Raw genomic sequence first — 18,329 nt, forward strand, 5'->3', positions numbered from 1 at the left:
GTAAATACGTTGGGAGGCGAATGATACGTCTCCAACGTATCTACTTTTCCTAACGCTTTTCCTCTTGTTTTGGACTCTAATTTGCATGATTTGAATGAAATTAACCCCGGACTAACGCTGTTTTCAGCAGAACTACCATGGTGTTGTTTGTGCAGAAATAAAAGTTCTCGGAACGGGACGAAACTTTGCGAGGATTTTTATATAATAAAAGAGAATTTCTGGAGCCAACAACCACCGGAGGGGGGCATCTGGGTGGGCACAACCCACCAGGGCGCGCCCCCCCTCCAGGCGCGCCCAGGAGGGTTGTCCCCACCTGGTGGCCCCTCAGACCCTGAAACCGGCTATAAAATCCTATTTTCGAAGAAAAAATCAAGGAGAAAGAATTATCGCGTTCCACGAGACGGAGCCGCCGTCACCTCCTGTTCTTCATCGGGAGGCCAGATCTGGAGTCCGTTTGGGGCTCCGGAGAGGGGGATCTTCATTCTTCATCATCACCAACCCTTCTCCATCGCCAATTCCATGATGCTCCCCACCGGGAGTGAGTAATTCCTTTGTAGGCTCGCTGGTCGGTGAGGAGTTGGATGAGATTCATCATGTAATCGAGTTAGTTTTGTTAGGGCTTGATCCCTAGTATCCACTATGTTCTGAGATTGATGTTGCTATGACTTTCCATGCTTAATGCTTGTCACTTTGGGCCCGGGTGCCATGATTTCAGATCTGAACGTTTATGTTATCACCATTATATCTATGTTCTAGATCCGATCTTACAAGTTATAGTCACCTACTACGTGTTATGATCCGGCAACCCCGGCGTGACAATAGTTGGGACCACTCCAGGTGATGACCGTAGTTTGAGGAGTTCATGTATTCACCGTGTGTTAATGCTTTGTTCCGGTTCTCTATTAAAAGGAGGCCTTAATATCCCTTAGTTTCCAATATGGACCCTGCTGCCACGGGAGGGTAGGACAAAAGATGTCATGCAAGTTCCTTCCATAAGCACGTATGACTATTTACGGAATACATGCCTACATTATTTTATGAACGGGAGCTAGTGCTGTATCGCCCTAGGTTATGACTGTCACATGATGAATATCATCCAACAAATTACCGATCCAATGCCTATGAATTTATCTTATATTGTTTCTGCTAAGTTACTACTGCTATCATTACTGCTCCACTTGCTACAATATCACTGCTATCACTGTTACCGTTACTATTGCTGCTGCTACTATTATCAAAACTATCATACTTTGCTACTGATCGCTTGCTGCAGATAATTAATCTCCAGGTGTGCTTGAATTGACAACTCAGCTGCTAATACTTATAAATATTCTTTGGCTCCCCTCGTGTCGAATCTATAAATTTGGGTTGAATACTCTACCCTCAAAAACTGTTGCGATCCCCTATACTTGTGGGTTATCAGCGAAACTATAAGCCCCTATCTTTCTATGTGTCCGGTTGAAACATTTTGCTCATGTGTATGCGGTGAGTGTTAGCAATCATAGAAGACTATATGATGGCTGAGTATGTGGACTTGCCTAAAGGCTCCGATACGCGACCCTTCCTGTAAAGATGATGAATTGTAGTTGCAAAGTTGACTGAGAACATAGTTTGTTGGTTTCCGATAGAGTTTTTGCTTTATACTTCGACAATGTGATGAATTGCTACTTACTCGTGAGAAGTCTATGATAAAAGTTATGTTAAAGTTTGTTGTTGTTATAATAATTCACATGATGCTTCTATGTCCGTATTTTGTTTTTATCAACACCTCTCACTCTAAGCATGTGGACATGTTTTTCGATTTCGGTTTTCACTTGAGGACAAGCGAGGTCTAAGCTTGGGGGAGTTGATACGTCCATTTTGCATCATGTTTACCCACTGTTATTTATAATGTTTTTATGCATAATAATGCTTTTTGGAGTAATTCTAATGCCTTTTCTCTCATAATATGCAATGTACACACAAAGAGGGAGAATTCCGGCAGCTGGAAATCTGGACCTGAAAAAGCTACGTTAGGCTACCTATTCTGCACAACTCCAAATGAGCTGAAACTTCACGAGGATTTTTTATGGAATAAATAAGAAATACTGGAGCAAATAACCACCGGAGGGGGGCCACCTGGTGAGCACAAGACACTAGCGCGCGCCTGGCCCCCCAGGTGGGCCCTGGTGGGTTGTGCTCAGCCCAGCCCACCTCCGGTGCCCATCTTCTAGTATATAAGTCATTTTGACCTAGGAAAAACAAGGAGAGGACTTCGGGACAGGGTGCCGCCGTCTCGAGGCGGAACTTGGGCAGGAGCACTTTTTCCCTCCGGCGGAGCGATTCCGCCGAGGGAACTTCCCTCCCGAAGGGGGAAATCATCGTCATCGTCATCACCAACAACTCTCCCATCTTGGGGAGGGCAATCTCCATCGACATGTTCAATAGCACCATCTCCTCTCAAACCCTAGTTCATCTCTTGTGTTCAATCTTTGTACCGAAACTATAGATTGGTGCTTGTGGATGACTAGTAGTGTTGATTACATCTTGTAGTTGATTACTATATGGTTTATTTGGTGGAAGATTACATGTTCAGATCCAATATGCTATTTAATAACCCTCTGATCTTGAGCGTGATTATCATCTGTGAGTAGTTATTTTTGTTCTTGAGGTCATAGGAGAAATCATGTTGCAAGTAATCATGTGAACTTGATATGTGTTCGATATTTTGATAGTATGTATGTTGTGATTCCCTTAGTGGTGTCATGTGAACGTCGACTACATGACACTTCACCATATTTGGGCCTAAGGGAATGCATTGTGGAGTAGTTATTAGATGATGGGTCGCGAGAGTGATAGAAGCTTAAACCCTAGTTTATAGGCTATTCCGTAAGGGACCGATTGGATCCAAAAGTTTAATGCTATGGTTAGAATTTATTCTTAATACTTTTCTCGTAGTTGCGGATGCTTGCTAGGGGGTTAATCATACATAGGAAGTTTGTTCAAGTAAGAACAACACCTAAGCACCGGTCCACCCACGTATCAAATTATCAAAGTAGCGAACACGAATCGAATCAACATGATGAAAGTGACTAGATGAAATTCCTGTGTACCCTCAAGAACGCTTTGCTTATTATAAGAGAGCGTTTTGGCCTGTCCTTTGCCTCAAAAGGATTGGGCTAACTTGCTACACTTTTGTTATCGTTACCGTTACTTGCTCGTTACAAATTATCTTGCTATCAAACTACTCTGCTACTTACAATTTCAGCAATTGCAGACATTACCTTGCTGAAAACCACTTGTCATTTCCTTCTGCTCCTCGTTGGGTCCGACACTCTTACTTATCGAAAAGGCTACAATTGATCCCATATACTTGTGGGTCATCGGTCCTCAGGTAGTGGAACTGAAATGATAGTAGCTGCGGTAATGAAACGGTAAGAATCTCTTGGAGGTCAACTCCTCGAAACACAACCCATATGGACAGGAGGCCGGACCTGAGGTGGAGGTGAGGGAAGAGTGGAGGAGCGAGACGACAATGTTGATGAAGAGCGGGTCGCGGGAGACATCGGTGTTGGCGGCCTAGAAGAAGGCGAAGCCGGCGGGCATGGCCACCAGCTCGCGACGGCCCCAGGCCCCAATCTCGAACCCCACTGACACGGCCCACAACACCAGCGTCGCCACGAAGAAGGCCCTCATGTCGCCCGCATCGGCGCGACGGGGGAGGGGGGCGACATCTTGTTTTCCGCCGTGGCGAGCCGAGAGCCGGACCCGTCCACACACTAGCCTATTTCTCGGCCGCATGGGCCGCTCGCTTGTTGCTTTCCGAGCCTGGGACCCGACATGCGGGCCCCACCCCGAGGAGAGAGAGAACCGATCCTTCGAAATCTAAAACGAACATAATTCAATCTAGAAGAAGAGGAAAAGAAATTGCCCGTGCGTAACGTTGAGCATAATTGATTTGGTGTCAAAAAATAGGTAGAGAAATGTTTTTTTAAGGTAGGCAGACTTGAAGAAAAAAGATGAAGAAGCTTCACATGAAGAAAAGAACACATGCCTTGATGATCTGTAACTTCTTGAAGAAAAAGAGGGTGGGAGGGTGGGGAAAAGTTAATGCTCCAGCCAGATGAAAAAGAATAATGGTTGAAAAGCTGAGGATTGGTCTTGCAAATGGTGAAGAGGATTAGAATTATCTCGAAGAGAAGCACACCGGTTGAAGAACAATTGGTTGACCAAAAGGAGTAGCACTCCCGTAGAAAATATGAGAACACCGCTTAGCAAGATATCGAATCAACACTTGAATTCGAAGTAACTCGAATACCGTAACAAAGAACCTAGGTGTACCACTTGAATGCCCACCTATGATGTTCCAAGATTTTGGTTATGTAATTTGGCATAATTGATACAAGGAGCGAAACTACATAGATAAGAGCAACTTAATATCACACTACTGCTGCACTGCAACAACCCCCCATCAACACATAACCGAAAACTTCACAAAATTGTCTACATCATACTTAAAAAAATACAACGATACTAGATATGGCAGTAGCCCTGGAGACTCTCCCGGTACCGAGGTCACGCCTAAATCTTCTCAACACCACTAGTATTGAAACCATTTCGAAAATTCGCGTCCTCAGGTAGTGAAACTGAAACGATAGCAACTGCGGCAATGAAACCGTAAGAATCTCTTGGAGGTCAACTCCCCAGAACACACCCCATATGGACAGGAGGCGCCAAAAGATTCCCACAGCACTCGATATCATAACGATTCCAACCCTATGTGATCCTAAAAACTTCAAAGGGGAGAAGCAATAGATGAAAACACTTACGTCACACTTCCTTATGAGAGATGGTTGGGGAAAGGAGTAAAATGAGTTACTACTCTCTTAAAACTACCTATTATAACTACCGAAATAGTTTTTCTTTCCAGGCTCAACAACGACCATTTGGCGATCTAACCGGGGGCTCCAATGGTCGGTACTTCTCTGATACCAACTTGTAATGCCCAAGATGTGGTTTCCAATCCCTACAAAGACTTGCGATCTTTGTGTTGATTCAGGGAATATGATAATTCAAACAAGTTTGAATAAAAAGTCAAACTATTTGAATTTAGAAAGCCCTTCGGATGAAGCCCAAAGGGTTGAAATTTAAGATGGTATACCTACACATTAAATGTGATTTATGGGCAAAAGTTGCACATTAACGGAGCAATTAAATTTGGAACTCAAATTTAAATAAAATAAGTTTGAGAAAGTTGAAAGTGGCACTTGGGGATTTATAAAGCTTTGCATGGACTTATGCAAGTTGAACATGGGTTTGGTAAATGTGGAAGTTGAACATGAGCTTGGTGAAAGTGATCATGACATGAAGTTGGAATTAAAAGAAACACAATGCAACATGCATAAAATAAAAATAAAACACAATGCAATTACATCCAACATAATAAAATAAGTACAAACAAGTCTGTGGCAAAGGGGTCTTGGTCCTAGGCTGTTACAAAAGTAGTCCCTAACCGAAATAGGTGCTACACTTTCCCTATCGCTTTTATGAATTGGGATTCATTCATCAAGCTTCCGGTCAAAGAAACCCGAGTAGCTTTATATTTATTATTGAATATCGTAAGCCATAACCTTCATAACCTTCAGTGTCTAATTAGTATCTTCCATGCCCATTTGGCTAGTAGGCACCACTTCATGATCTTTGTGTTGATCACTCCATGCCCTTCCACCTCCTTGGGGGAGCAAATCATGGGCCAACTAACCATGTGGTATTTTTGTTTACCATCATCTTTTTCCCAGAAAAAACATGATCTCACGCGATCAATTTTGTCATCAACTTTGTCTTGTAGGAGATAGAATCCCATGGAATACATGGGAATGTTGGTAAGGCAATCATTAGTCAAGATTAGCCTCCCACGCCTCGTCGACCTCGTCGAGATGCGCGCGAGGAGGAGTCCCCTAGCAGCGTGTGAGATCCGCAGTGTCCGACAGCGTGGGCGCCATCACAGGTCACCGGCGAGGACGCCGTCGTGGGTCGCCGGGACGCTCCCCCCTCCCTACCTCCCTCAGTGGGAAATGAGGGACATCGCAATGGGGGCACCGGTTTGTATGTGAGTGACACAAACGCGTTCGCCATAGGGACGTTCCCAGTGAACGTGTTTATTTTTCTGACGTCACCAATTGAACTGCTTTAAGATCTGTGTTTCGATCCAACGGCTAATGGGTAAATTCGCTGGAGATGCCAAATAGCGGACGGCAGCTATATGATATGACGTGCAGACCCCACCTTCCGTCTCCTTCCTGGCGACGGATTCCACCTCCCGCCTCCGCCCCGGGTCGAACTCCGCGGGCCGCCTATACCCTACCCCTGGCCAACACGAAGCCGGCTATGAGTATCCCAAGCTCCCCTCGTCCGAAACCCCACAAGATCCCTCGAATCGAGCCACCCGACCGCGCTGTCCCGCCCGTCCCGGTGACTCCGGCGACGAATTCCTTCGGCAAACGGTGAGAGACGAAGCACCTCGTGGACTAGTTCCCCAGGAAGGACGACACGGACGGACGACATTCCAAGACGCCGCCCCCGTAACCATCTATTCCGTCGAGCTCCGCTGCCTAGCCACGGTGAGATCCGAAACCCTAGCTCCATTATAACACCACCCGTCCAATCTGACTGAAACCAATGGACCGGATCGATCCATGATACTGTATTGAGATAGCATATGTGACACGGATGATGGATCAATCCCAAATTCCCAAGTGATTTGGATTTTCATGTTCGCTACCTTGAATTGGGAGAACCTTTTCTCTGAAACCAATGGCCCGACCTCATGTGCTCCTGAAGCTAGCTGCTGTGTGTTGTGTGTACATGCTGTACATTGAATTGTTCATTGGAAAAGGCATCATACAATCTACTTGTAACGACAAAATCTCATACTATTGCACAAGTGTTGTCATTTCAAATTTTGTAAAGGCATGCGCCTTGCCATCTAATTAGTTAACTTGACTGGGAACCTTTTCTCTCCTTCAGCGATTGCCTTTTGTCCAAATACCACAGAAGTACACATTTATAAGTTTTTCGCTGACAAGTGTTCTTTGAAAGGTAAACCTTCCTTTTTTTTTTCCATCTTACATGCTGTATCTGCACTGGAGCTGTCTCTTCCTTCTCCATTAAATATATGCATTTGCCAGTTTTTAGTCAGTATGTGTTAGATTAACTTATTTGTTTTTATCGTTGTATCTTGTAGCATGATCAAGTAGTGTCTGGAATAAACTGGAGTAGATTTTCCAACAAAACTGTGACGGTTTCACATGATATAAGTTCGTTAGTGTTTGGGCATAATTTCTAATGTTAAGTAAATAGTGTGTTTTTTAGTCCAAAGAAGATAATTACATTTGTTTCCTCTATTGACCTGCAGATATGTCTGGATACAAGAAGGACAAGATTGGGGAGCTACGCTTCTTATTTTCAAGCTAAATCGTGCTTTATGTGTCCAAGTGGAGCCCAAAAGGTTCTGTCAATAGACTGCCCTCATACTTCTATTACAAACACATTAGGAGTATCTATTTCGTTGTTTATTTCACGCAACCTCTTTTTTTGTACTTATGGTTCTTACTTGGTTATGAACACTTGGCTCCCATGGTAGAACATAGTTGCACATTAACTATTTAGCAACCAACCATAAGTGAAACATACCTAGCTGGATATTCTGCACCCTTTAAATTCCTTTTTACTGTTTGCAGAAAATAAGTTTGCTGTGGGAAGTGGTGCTAAGTCTGCATGCATTTGCTACTACGAACAAGAGAACAACTGGTATTTGTCGCTGCCAATTCCATTAGTCGTCTACCTGTTTTGGTTAACTTATTTTTTCAATTAGTCATGCCAAGTGCACTAATTACTGAGACTGAATGTTTTCTTCCGTTCATGCAATTATTGAAGTTGATGCGTCACTCTCAATACGTGTTCTTTAAACTGCTTCAATTTTTTTTGGCAAATTAAAAGACCTGCTTCCATTAACATCATGTGATCCGAAAAAGACCCCACCAAAGATTACATCCCTGAGAAATACAAAACGGCAAAATAAAAGGAAAATAGAAGCTACCTTTTACAGAGACGTGGCCGATGCTACCGAAGGGAATAGCCACCACGCTAGGGTTTGGACTCTGATAGATGGTCACAATTTGGTTAACAAGGCGCTGTGGGTCGATGGATGCTATGGTTCCTGTGATGGGCTGGGTTTCATGTGAATTGTCTCATAAGTGAGCCATTTGTCCTCTGGTTGCTACTGCTCCTACTGCTCTAGTCTGGGTGGTTATGTTGCTTTGCTGGGTTTAGGATGTCTAACTGAGCCATTAAGCCAGTTGCCATTGCTCTAATCATATAGGCATATAACATGATTATTAGCAATTCTCTGCTGATGTAGGTGGTCTGTGTTCATCTCTAGCCCATGTGTGTGTGTTGTGCTCATGTGAGCAGAAAATTACCAAGTGTATGTGTGTTGCAAATGTGTTTTGCACATTAGCAGATCATGTTGATGTACATGATTTTAGTTCTTATATGAACATGAGCTGATTTTCTTATCTCTGCTAAGGAATTCTTCTCGTACAAGTTTCAGTTTTTGATTGATGTTCTGCGCACTGACCGATCGTTACCCTTCTATGTGAAGAAAGAAAATCACTCATTCCTAGCTGTGTACGAGCGTATTGACAAACAAGTTGGTTATTGTCAAGGTGGCTTGCAGCCTCCTATTTGCATAGAATGCTTATTTCTTACCTCAACTAGGTCATTGTTGTTGCTGTACCTACCTCAACTAGGTCATCCCATGTTTTCTCCAAGCTCAAGTCCATGATTTCTTGTTTTGTTTTTCGATTTGGCCTCAAGATTATCTTGTTAATTCTTTTGTCCTTCTTGTGCAGCAGGATTCAATTCGGTACAACAGCATCACCGATGCAGACGACATGGGGTTCATCGTGCCAGGCACCTCGGTGTTGCTTCCATGCGACGGCGGCAGCAGCTACAGAAACAACCACGATGAACCCCTCTCCTTGCCTCCAGTGCTTGCTCTCAGCTCGTCGTGGCCATCCTGCCAAGGCTATGTCTGGTTAGGCTGCTACAGTCCACCCTTGCACAACGATGATGCTACTGTTTGTTTGTTCGTTTCTCTGCCTTGTGATTATCATGCTGCTACTAGGCTGCTTGATAGAAACTTGCTGAATAAATATATCTTTGAGTAGCAACTTACAGAATATATATAGCTCATGTTCATGTTAATTCCCATCCCACTCAAAAGTCTGAAACACTTCTTCACGCTCAACAACCAGGCAGCACATCTGAATATATATACACATATGTATGTAGTTTCCCTTGACACATGGAGCAGTCTTGTTTGTTTTGGGATGTAGTATCACCACTTAATTTGTTCCCTGCTTGCCTTCCTCAACTCATGCTGGTCTTGTTCTAGGATGCCTTCCTACTCCTGCTGGTCTTGTTCTAGGATGCCTTCCTACTCCTGCTCTCTTTTGACACTCATTTTATATCACTACAGTTGTTCATACAACATGGAGGGTCGGTAAGGACGCCGTGGATGCTGCAAGTTTGCTTGTCCCAGTATGTCTTGCTTACCCATTTAGTATGTATATCGCTTCATTCTATTAAGAAAGGCATTTTTGATAGCGTCACAATAAGTAGTCGTCTCGAGAAGAGCGGCATCAAAATAACCATAGCGGTCCATAGGCGGAAGCGGCCGAGCACCATAGTAGGTTGAGCTGGAGGCGGTGCCTTGCGAACAGAAGGAGGCATGGTAGTCGAGGGAGATGGCACATCAGAAGAATCCACAACACGTGGACGACCAATGTGGGAAAGAAGAGGACGAGGGGGTATCACTGAAAAAGCCTCAGGGAACGTGTGAGGTGAGGTAGCTTCAGGTAGCGAAGTCGCAGGTGATGACGACATGGTCGACAACAGTAATATGGGAAGGCATGGTGGGATGGGTTGACGATGACAATACATGAGTGATATATCGAGAAAATGAGAAAGAAATATCCTCAATGGGAGGATGGACGTGGATAGAAAGGATGAGACTCATCAAAAGTCACATCTCGAGAAATGTGCATCCAACGACAGATCCCAAAACTGGTAGCCCTTGTGCTCATCACTGTAATCTAAGAAGACACATTCAACAGACTGAACAGTCAGTTTGGTGTGTTCATGGGGGCAAGAAGAAAGTAGCAAACAAAAGACTCTCGAGAGAATTGTCACCCTACAGAGCAGAGGAAGGCCGATTGTTGATGAGATAGGTGGAAGTAGAAACAACCTCAACCCAAAAGTGAGCCGGAAGAGAGGCGACGATTGTCAACGCATGAGCCGCCTGAAGAAGGTGATGATGCTTGTGCTCATCAAACACCATCATTCTGAGCATGAGCACAAGGACAAGAGAATTGAGCAAGTGTGCCCTGCTCAACAAGGAATATGCGTAGCAAATGAGAAATATACTCACGAGCAGAGTCGACATGGAAGACACAGATAGGAGTTGAAAACTCGGTATGAACCATGTCGGCAAACTTTTTACCGATAGATAAGACCTCACTACAAGAAGACATAAAATATATCCATGTGTGCTGACAGAAATCATCTATAAAGATAATATATTAGCGATAGCCTCCTTTTGAGGCAAAGACCAGAGCGAACAAGATCCAAAGGATGTTGAGACACCATCTCGCTACGAGGATAAAGTAACCGAACCTGTTTACCAAACTGACAAACCTGACAGTCTAAAGACACCGCCAGAGATAGATCCAAGAAGGCCACGTTGAAACTAAGGATGAAAGACAAGAGCCACACAAGTAACGAGGACGATGATGCCACAAAGAGTCAATTGTCGAGGTAACAAAGGCGAAGTGACTTGCGTTGGTTGTGGTAGAGGGAAGGTGAAGCCAGTCAAGCTCTCGGAGGCCTTGGGAGTTGGGAATCACAAGGGCCAACACCAAGTAGAGCACCTGTGTGACGATCCTAAAACAGTTGTCAAAGTCAAGAATGACTCTACAACAAGAGTCAACAATCTAACCACCTGAAATGTGGTAGATGGCAAGTCAAGGAGCATGAGAAGAAGGAACATGACAAGACAAAGTGCTAAGAGTGCCTCGACAATTGACCAGGAGGTAAGTACCATCAGCAGTAAGAACATGAACATGATAATCTAGAGGTTTGAATGGAGGACAAACTTGAAGAATCATGAGTCATATGAAAAGATGCTTCAGTACCAAGAATCCATGGAAATGTACCTGATTGTAAAAGGTAGTCTCTGTACAAAAAGAATCATTAGCAAAACCCTGCAAAATTGTTAATGGTCAAAAGAAGCACCTAGTAGACATTTAAGTCTTGTAATCTCCAACATAGTCAGGACCTCAACTGAAGAGGGCGATGAAGAAGCACCAGGCGATGAAAAGCTAAAAGCAGTATGTGTCGAAGTCATGCAATCTCCTGTGCGGTGAAGGACACGGCTGAAGTGGTCGATGTAGAATCACCTGAAGAGGAGTGGCCACCACCACCCATGTAAGCCGCTAGAGGAGGCGGTGTTGCATGACCAATGCTAGTTGTAGAAGTCGGTGGAGGAGATGAGGTCGTAGGAACACAAGCACCAAGCATGAAGGGAAGGCACATGTGTGCGACGTAGTCGGTGGAGTGATGTGCACCAACACTACCGATGAAAGCTTTGAGTGTAGTTTGTGTTGAGCGATCGTCATCGTCTGCCGAGGTCGCGAGAGGCGTTACTATGGAGCCACGACCACAACCCAAAAAGGCACCGGGGGGAGCAATGTCATAGGTGGAGGGGCACCTAAGCATCGACGGACGACACATGTGCGAGATGGGGTTAATGTACGGAATATCATTGAACAAAAAGAGAAACTATGTCCAATGAAGTCACAATACCTATTTTTTTTGTTTTTCTACTCTTTTGTCTACAGAACTAGCTACGTCTTACGAAAGAAGAGAGCAACAGAGCATGGAAGAGCAGCGTAGAGGGCATGCGCGGTAGGGGCATGGTCCCTAGAGAAGCTAGTCGGCGGGACGGGCTGCCAGGTCTGAGGTCTGATGGTGATGTCCGGCATTGAGGTACCGCGTGTAGCAAAAGTGGGAGACGAGACCGTCGCCTGCAGCAGCGGACGTCCGGAGATTGTGGTTGGGGGCCAACCAGCTGGAGACAGCGATGAGGCACGACATTCTGGAGCAGTGGGATGTCAGCCTCCCGAAGATGGCAATGAGGCGCCAACCTTCTGGAGATGGCGGTGAGGTGTTGACCTTACATGGCAACAAGGCACGACCTCCTAAAGATACCGGAGAGGTAGCCTGCCATTGTAAGCGCGACGCAGGTGGCCACAAGGGCGAGTGTGATGGAGGCGGAGGTACCGAGCTCGGAAGTGCATGATGGGAGCAATGGCATGTGGGAATTCACAGGGGCGGGAAGGGCCTGGACGACGAAGGAGAGACAACCTCGATCTGGAGGCAGCGGAGGGACGGCGACAATCGTCGAGAAAAAAACACCGGCGTGAGTTGGGGAGGTGGGGTTGCACGTGAGCATACTAGCCTGAAAAGAAATGATTGGAAACTTAGATCGAGATCAATTCAGAGAGGAGCACGAGTTATGTGTAAGACCAAGAAAACCTAGGTTCTAATACCATTTTAGGAATATGCAACTTGTATTCCCATGTGGCCATAGGCTATACATGTACATGTGTGGTACAATATGCAGAAAACCCCTTGTATAAAGGGGAAAATACAAGGATGCACGAATAATGTATTACTCATTCTGAACACTCGAGCGCTGTGTTCCTTCCAAATGGTCTAGAATGCGAGCAACACTGCCGACTCGAGTCCGCAGTGCGCCGACAGCGAAATGGCCGCCTGACAACCAATCCACCAGTTGGGAAGGGAAACGCTGCCCCCCTCGAGGCAACACAGATGTTGAAGAGGCGAGTAATAATTTCTAGATTACCGTTGAGAAAGACCAGCCGGTGAACAAGTGTTGAGCACTCTTGGGGGCGTTGAAATAGAGGGGGCATGCCACGTGGATGTCCATACCGTGGAGCTGACGACGATCAGTACGTAGACTATTAACGATACACTAGATATGTGCCAAATGTGCGGCTCCAACCGCAATCCAAAGCCGAGCTTCATCATTGAGCCGTTGTCTCTATAGATTGTCGATAGTTGAAGACCTGAGCATTGCGTTCCTTCTAGATGGTCCAGACCACAAGCAACACTACCGGCTTGAGATACCGACTTGAAGCAGTGCAAAGGATGTCCAAGTCATGCCACTTGACGATTACACTTCTACGTCAGAGTTTAACTGTTGGGGTTTGAAACACAACCATGCATGGGGGTCCTTGGCTAATTAGGCACCATGTTATGGTAACTGAGGAGTATAATGGGATCAATCGCCCTTCACTCCATACGTGTTTGGGCTCGGATCATGGGTCTACCGGACTTGCTGCGAACAGACTCGTGGCTAGAGCAATGGCTTCCAAGATAGAAGTGTTAGATTTGGAGCTTGGGCTAAATCGTGTTGAGTATAAAGTTTGTTCGAGTGTGCGTTAAGATCAAATCGGAGAATCCCACTTTGAGGTTCTTAGGGAATGTTGAGCGAGGTAAACCGCCCCAAATGTTCCATGTGCTATACGAGAAGGTGTGTTTTTGCACAAATTGCGGTACGATTGGCCATGTTACAGAATAATGCGGGTTCATGATCCAAAGAAGTCCATTGCTCAACCTCGTGGTAGCACCATCTGTGGAAGAGGTGGCTGGCTAGTAGAGGCCAAGGTAGTCGTAGAGGGAATGACCCAACCTGATGTGTAAGGAGAACGATGATTTTGACCCTGTGAACGGAAATATGGGTGTATGCAATGTCAATGCGAACAATGTTAATTTAAGGGATTTTGGTACGAAGCCACCTCACAAAAGGTTATTGATTGTAGGTAACCCCGCGTCGGTCAAAGAACCTCCCTTGGTGTCGAGCAAAATTGGGATGAGCAACTCAGCTCAGGGTTTCTCTTTGCAAGTTCAAGTGAAGAGAAGGCAGAGGATGGTGTGGGCGTGCCGCTCCTGACAGTGTTTTCATCATTTCTCCATACCTCTCGCGCACTCGCTGTTGCCCGCTGATCTGGCTTGGTGTTCTTCTCCTGTTTGCGGGTTGCGTGCCACGTACTTGAGTCCGCATTCCACGTTCCCTTGCTAGGCGTCCCTGGCCTTGGCGACAGGTAGCGTCGTGCTCCCGGGCGTCTGCGTCCTCGCGTAAGACGGAGACGGTGCCGACTGCCTATGCTCTTGCTCCACCAGTGGTGCTGCTTGAGCTTGTGGCTATGGTGACAACCTGCATGGGAGCACATGATGTAGGAACAAGGCAGCGCACAGAGCAACTCGTAGCCAGGCAAAGGATGCCCAGCCGGACTGGCAGGCAATGGATAGTACACGGGAGGTGTGGGGGAAGGTGAGAAAATGCTATTGGGAACGGACTGCTACCGCTGTCAGGCCTTGTACCCAGAGCCGAGGGGTGAGGGGACGACGATAGGGGAAGCGAGGAAGATAGGAAGAGGGCACCGGGAGGAGTAATTCATCATTCGCCACCCTATGCCTGTGCGTCACCCATGATGGTGGACGGTTGTGGGAAGATCCAGTGTCTACACGTGGATTTGCTACACTGGATGGCATTGAGAAAGGCATTTTTGACATCTAGCTAAGAAACGTACCAGTGGCGTATAGAAGGGTGTCAAATTACCACTTGGCGATTACACTTTTACGACAGAGTTTAATTGTTTTGGGGATTGAAACACAACCGTGCATGGGGTCCTTGGCTCTTTAGGCACCATGCTGTGGTAACTGAGGAGTATAATGGGATCTGTCGCCTTTAACTCCATACGTTTTTGGGCTCGGATCATGGGTCTACCGGACTTGCTGTGCAACAGACCGGTGGCTAAAGCAATGACGTCCAAGATAGAAGTTTTAGATGTGGAGCTTGGGCTAAATGGCGTTGAGAATGAAAGTTTGTTTGAGTGCGCATCAAGACCAAACTGGAGGGTTCTTTGAAAATGTTGAGCAAGGTAAACCACCCCAAAATGTTCCATGTGCTATACGAGAAGACGTCGCGTTTTTGCGGAAATTACCATACAATTGGCCATGTTATAGAACAGTGTGGGGATGGAGTTCATGATCCCAATGTAGTTTCAGTTTGGCGATTTTATGGTGGTTCCAACCTAGATGTGGTAGCCTAGAAATGAGTTTGTCGCTCAACCTGATGGTAGCACCACCTCTGGAATAAGGAGAAAGATGACTTTGGGCCTGCGAATGGAAATACGGGTGCATGCAATGTCGATGCAAACAATGTTGATCTCAATTCTTGAATTCATGGGGGAATAGGGGGCATGCGATGCCTTCTCATTGGTGGCCATAGGATCGTGTTATTGGAGGTCTAGGATCACAACGGTGGCACCATGTGTAATTTCGTCCTGCTGAAGGGGCATTCCCGTCTTTTGCCAGCCAGCCTATATAGCCCCACATTCACAGCCGCGTTCATCTTTTCTCCACACGGTGAAACACTATCCGCCAAATCCCGCGCTCCTGCCCCCTCCTCTTCCTGTTCGGCCGCCATCGATCCTCTCTTGTGCTGCCAGCATCAGGTATCACCTCTTCGCCGCCGGCGAGGTCCAGCTCCTCTGCATCCGTGCTCGACAACACCTCCTCGACGCGCTGCTGCCTCCAGACAGTCCTTGTCCGTGACGCCGGTGTCCTTCTCCTCCACAAACCCTTGCTGCTGCTGTCCTACTTATTGTTGGTGGCCTGTCTTCCTCCTCCCCACCGGCAGTTGCGGCGAAGGCCCCCCAATGGCAAAGCGGTATGAAGAGTTCATCTTGTATTTCGTATCCTTTTCTTTTGATGATGCATATTGTTGTTGATGGTAAGGAAGGCGGCATTTTGAACGTAATTGCAGGATGATTAGCCACTAGACTCACACGGCCATGTTTATACGGACGAGTTCTGGCAGCAAGTCTTTGTTTTTGTGTGGATTAATTCATGTATAATAATGCCGAGGTGTCAGGTTACTGAACTGTGATTGATAGCTTCTTCAATTGTGATGACTTGCAGCAAACCCAGAGGCTGGGATGCACACACCCGAAGGTCACCCTCATCACCTCCTTCCCTTGCCCTGCTCCCCAATTCGACGGCAAGGTCGCAGAGTAGCAGCACCCACGACCACCCTCCTCGGTCCTCCGCATATCTCATACATGATTTATGCTTTACGTGGTATTGTATGATGTGCTATGGAAGTATAGGAATTTGTTTGCAGCCCCCTTCAGATCTAGGTAAAAAAATACAAGTTTTACTTGCAATTGTTATTGTTAGTGCTCAAGAGATTATATGATCTATTGACCCATATATATATTGCTTTTTAACTGATTACTATTTAATGAGCTTTGCATCAGCCTTAGAAGTATAGCCCAGATTTAAAAATGTGCAGCTTATGAGTTGAAGGAGATAAGCCGCAAATAACAAGGCATAGATTCAGTTGCTCAGATATTCCCCGTTGATGCAAATCCAACCTTATTAGAAACATTTGCAGTCAAAAAGTTTAGGGAAATACACAATGAGAAGTTTTAGCCTTCCTTTACTAGAAACTAATATGAAAACCTAATTTGGATGTTCTTTTCCTCTGCTGCAGTACACATGGTGTAGCCTAGCAATTATAGGGTATTCATTCCCACTGAAACTTTCTTTTTTCCTTTTCTTTCAGATATTGAATGAGTATCTGGTATGAGGAAATGGAGGTGACGTTGATCCCTAGAGGCCTAATGTATTTTTCATTTCCTGGTGAGATTACTTCTGAATCCATGGGCCTCTTCTCTTAGAGTTCTAGGTGTATGCTTTAATATATTGCTAAAACAAAAAGCGCACAGTTTCAGTCAAATGAAATTCCCTATTTGTATTTTGATATACTTATGTGCTCTTTTAAACTCTACACCGAAAAGAAAGCAGTGTGGTATGTTTTGAGATTAAAAAATTGTTGAGGAAAGGATAAAATTGTGCTATGAGGAGATTATTACTGAGGCAGTGATCCAAGCAGAAATAAGACAACAATAGAGTTTTATCATATTTTCAGTTTCAGTTCATATATGAAGAAGGCCATCCACTTTATTATTTTGACACTTCCATGCTTCAGAGTATAGATTTTGCATGTTAAAGAGATCGAGGAGATTATTTATACAAGACTGCAGAATATTTAGGTAGCTTTTCTATACCAATCGCCATGTATGTGCACTCCTCTTGGCTGTTCTTATCTTTCTTTTTTGTTGTCTTAACATTATTGGCTCAAGTTGTTTGCCTGTTGGATGGTGGAATTCCACAATTCATGTCACAGTTAAAACACCTGGAGACGGATTTGTAACTGAATGTTAGACTCAAGAGTAGATAAACCAGTTATCTGACCGCTGCAGTGGATCAATTATCATGCATATTTTATGAGCTTTTGAGAAGTGTGGCAGATATCATTAGTATGATCCAAAGCTAAATAAGTTGTTCTCTTTGTCTAGCTTCGTACTTTGGAGATGTACCCGCTTAAGGCCAAGGACCTCTTCATGACATAAGTAGACCATGTCGATGCACTATGAGTAAAACAATGAATCGTCAGAGTTATGAGATGTAATTCTGTGAAGCCCCTTTTTTATGTGAGAAATGCAACGTCTGATTTTGGAAGCTTAAACCTCATATGGAAGGGTGATTGTGATTTCCAAATGTTCTGATTTTTGTCATGGGAAATGACATGGGCTGAATTTGGCAGCTGTTTTAAGGAAGGAGGGCAATAGTGTTTCCATAGTCTTTATGATTTAGCCTTAGCTTTACACCTTTGTAATTTAACTGTCGAAGGTAAAACTATGATGGAAATTATTTTGAGTGTACTGGGATTTATGTTTCTCTCCTTGCCAAAAAACTGCATAAGTGACATGACGTATATGGTCTGGACAAATGGTTCTGATACTCCTAGGGAGGCTATAGCCTTATATTTCTGTATTGTGTTTTTGTTCAATAGAAAATATGGTTTCATGTGTACGTCATTTGTTAAATATTGGATACTCTTCCATTTTAGGGTCTTGTTTAAGTCTTTAAGTTTTCATCGATCGGAAATGGTAGATTTGGCTGGCAGTGGTACCATGGGAGCTTCCAACTTACTTAGCTCTTTTTGTGTATTGTGTTTGGCCCCCCCTCCTCCTACTCCTGTTCTCACACTTTTTTTTTTTCTGCGGTTTGCTAAGGTATGTAAGGTTGCCACTGATCGATTTGGCTTGGGGCGGGTGTAGGCTGGTACAAAT

At 45.0% G+C, this 18,329-nt stretch overlaps 1 long non-coding RNA gene across 6 annotated transcripts; it reads left to right on the forward strand.

Moving 5' to 3' along the window:
• The first annotated feature begins 6,252 nt into the window (after positions 1 to 6,252).
• On the forward strand, positions 6,253 to 18,069 carry LOC123079888 (uncharacterized). 6 transcript variants are annotated; one of them, XR_006438146.1, is made up of 10 exons: positions 6,253 to 6,599; positions 7,006 to 7,077; positions 7,223 to 7,295; positions 7,394 to 7,486; positions 7,719 to 7,788; positions 8,895 to 9,076; positions 9,521 to 9,582; positions 16,111 to 16,328; positions 16,757 to 16,833; positions 17,553 to 18,069. It is a non-coding gene; the product is annotated as an uncharacterized lncRNA (long non-coding RNA). The 6 variants fall into 6 exon arrangements; XR_006438144.1 differs by lacking the exon at positions 7,223 to 7,295 and having other exon boundaries at positions 8,892 to 9,076; XR_006438141.1 differs by lacking the exon at positions 7,223 to 7,295.
• The last annotated feature ends 260 nt before the right edge of the window (positions 18,070 to 18,329 follow it).

The sequence above is a fragment of the Triticum aestivum genome, chromosome 3D (assembly GCF_018294505.1).
Source record: "Triticum aestivum cultivar Chinese Spring chromosome 3D, IWGSC CS RefSeq v2.1, whole genome shotgun sequence".
NCBI classification, from domain to species: Eukaryota; Viridiplantae; Streptophyta; class Magnoliopsida; order Poales; family Poaceae; genus Triticum; species Triticum aestivum.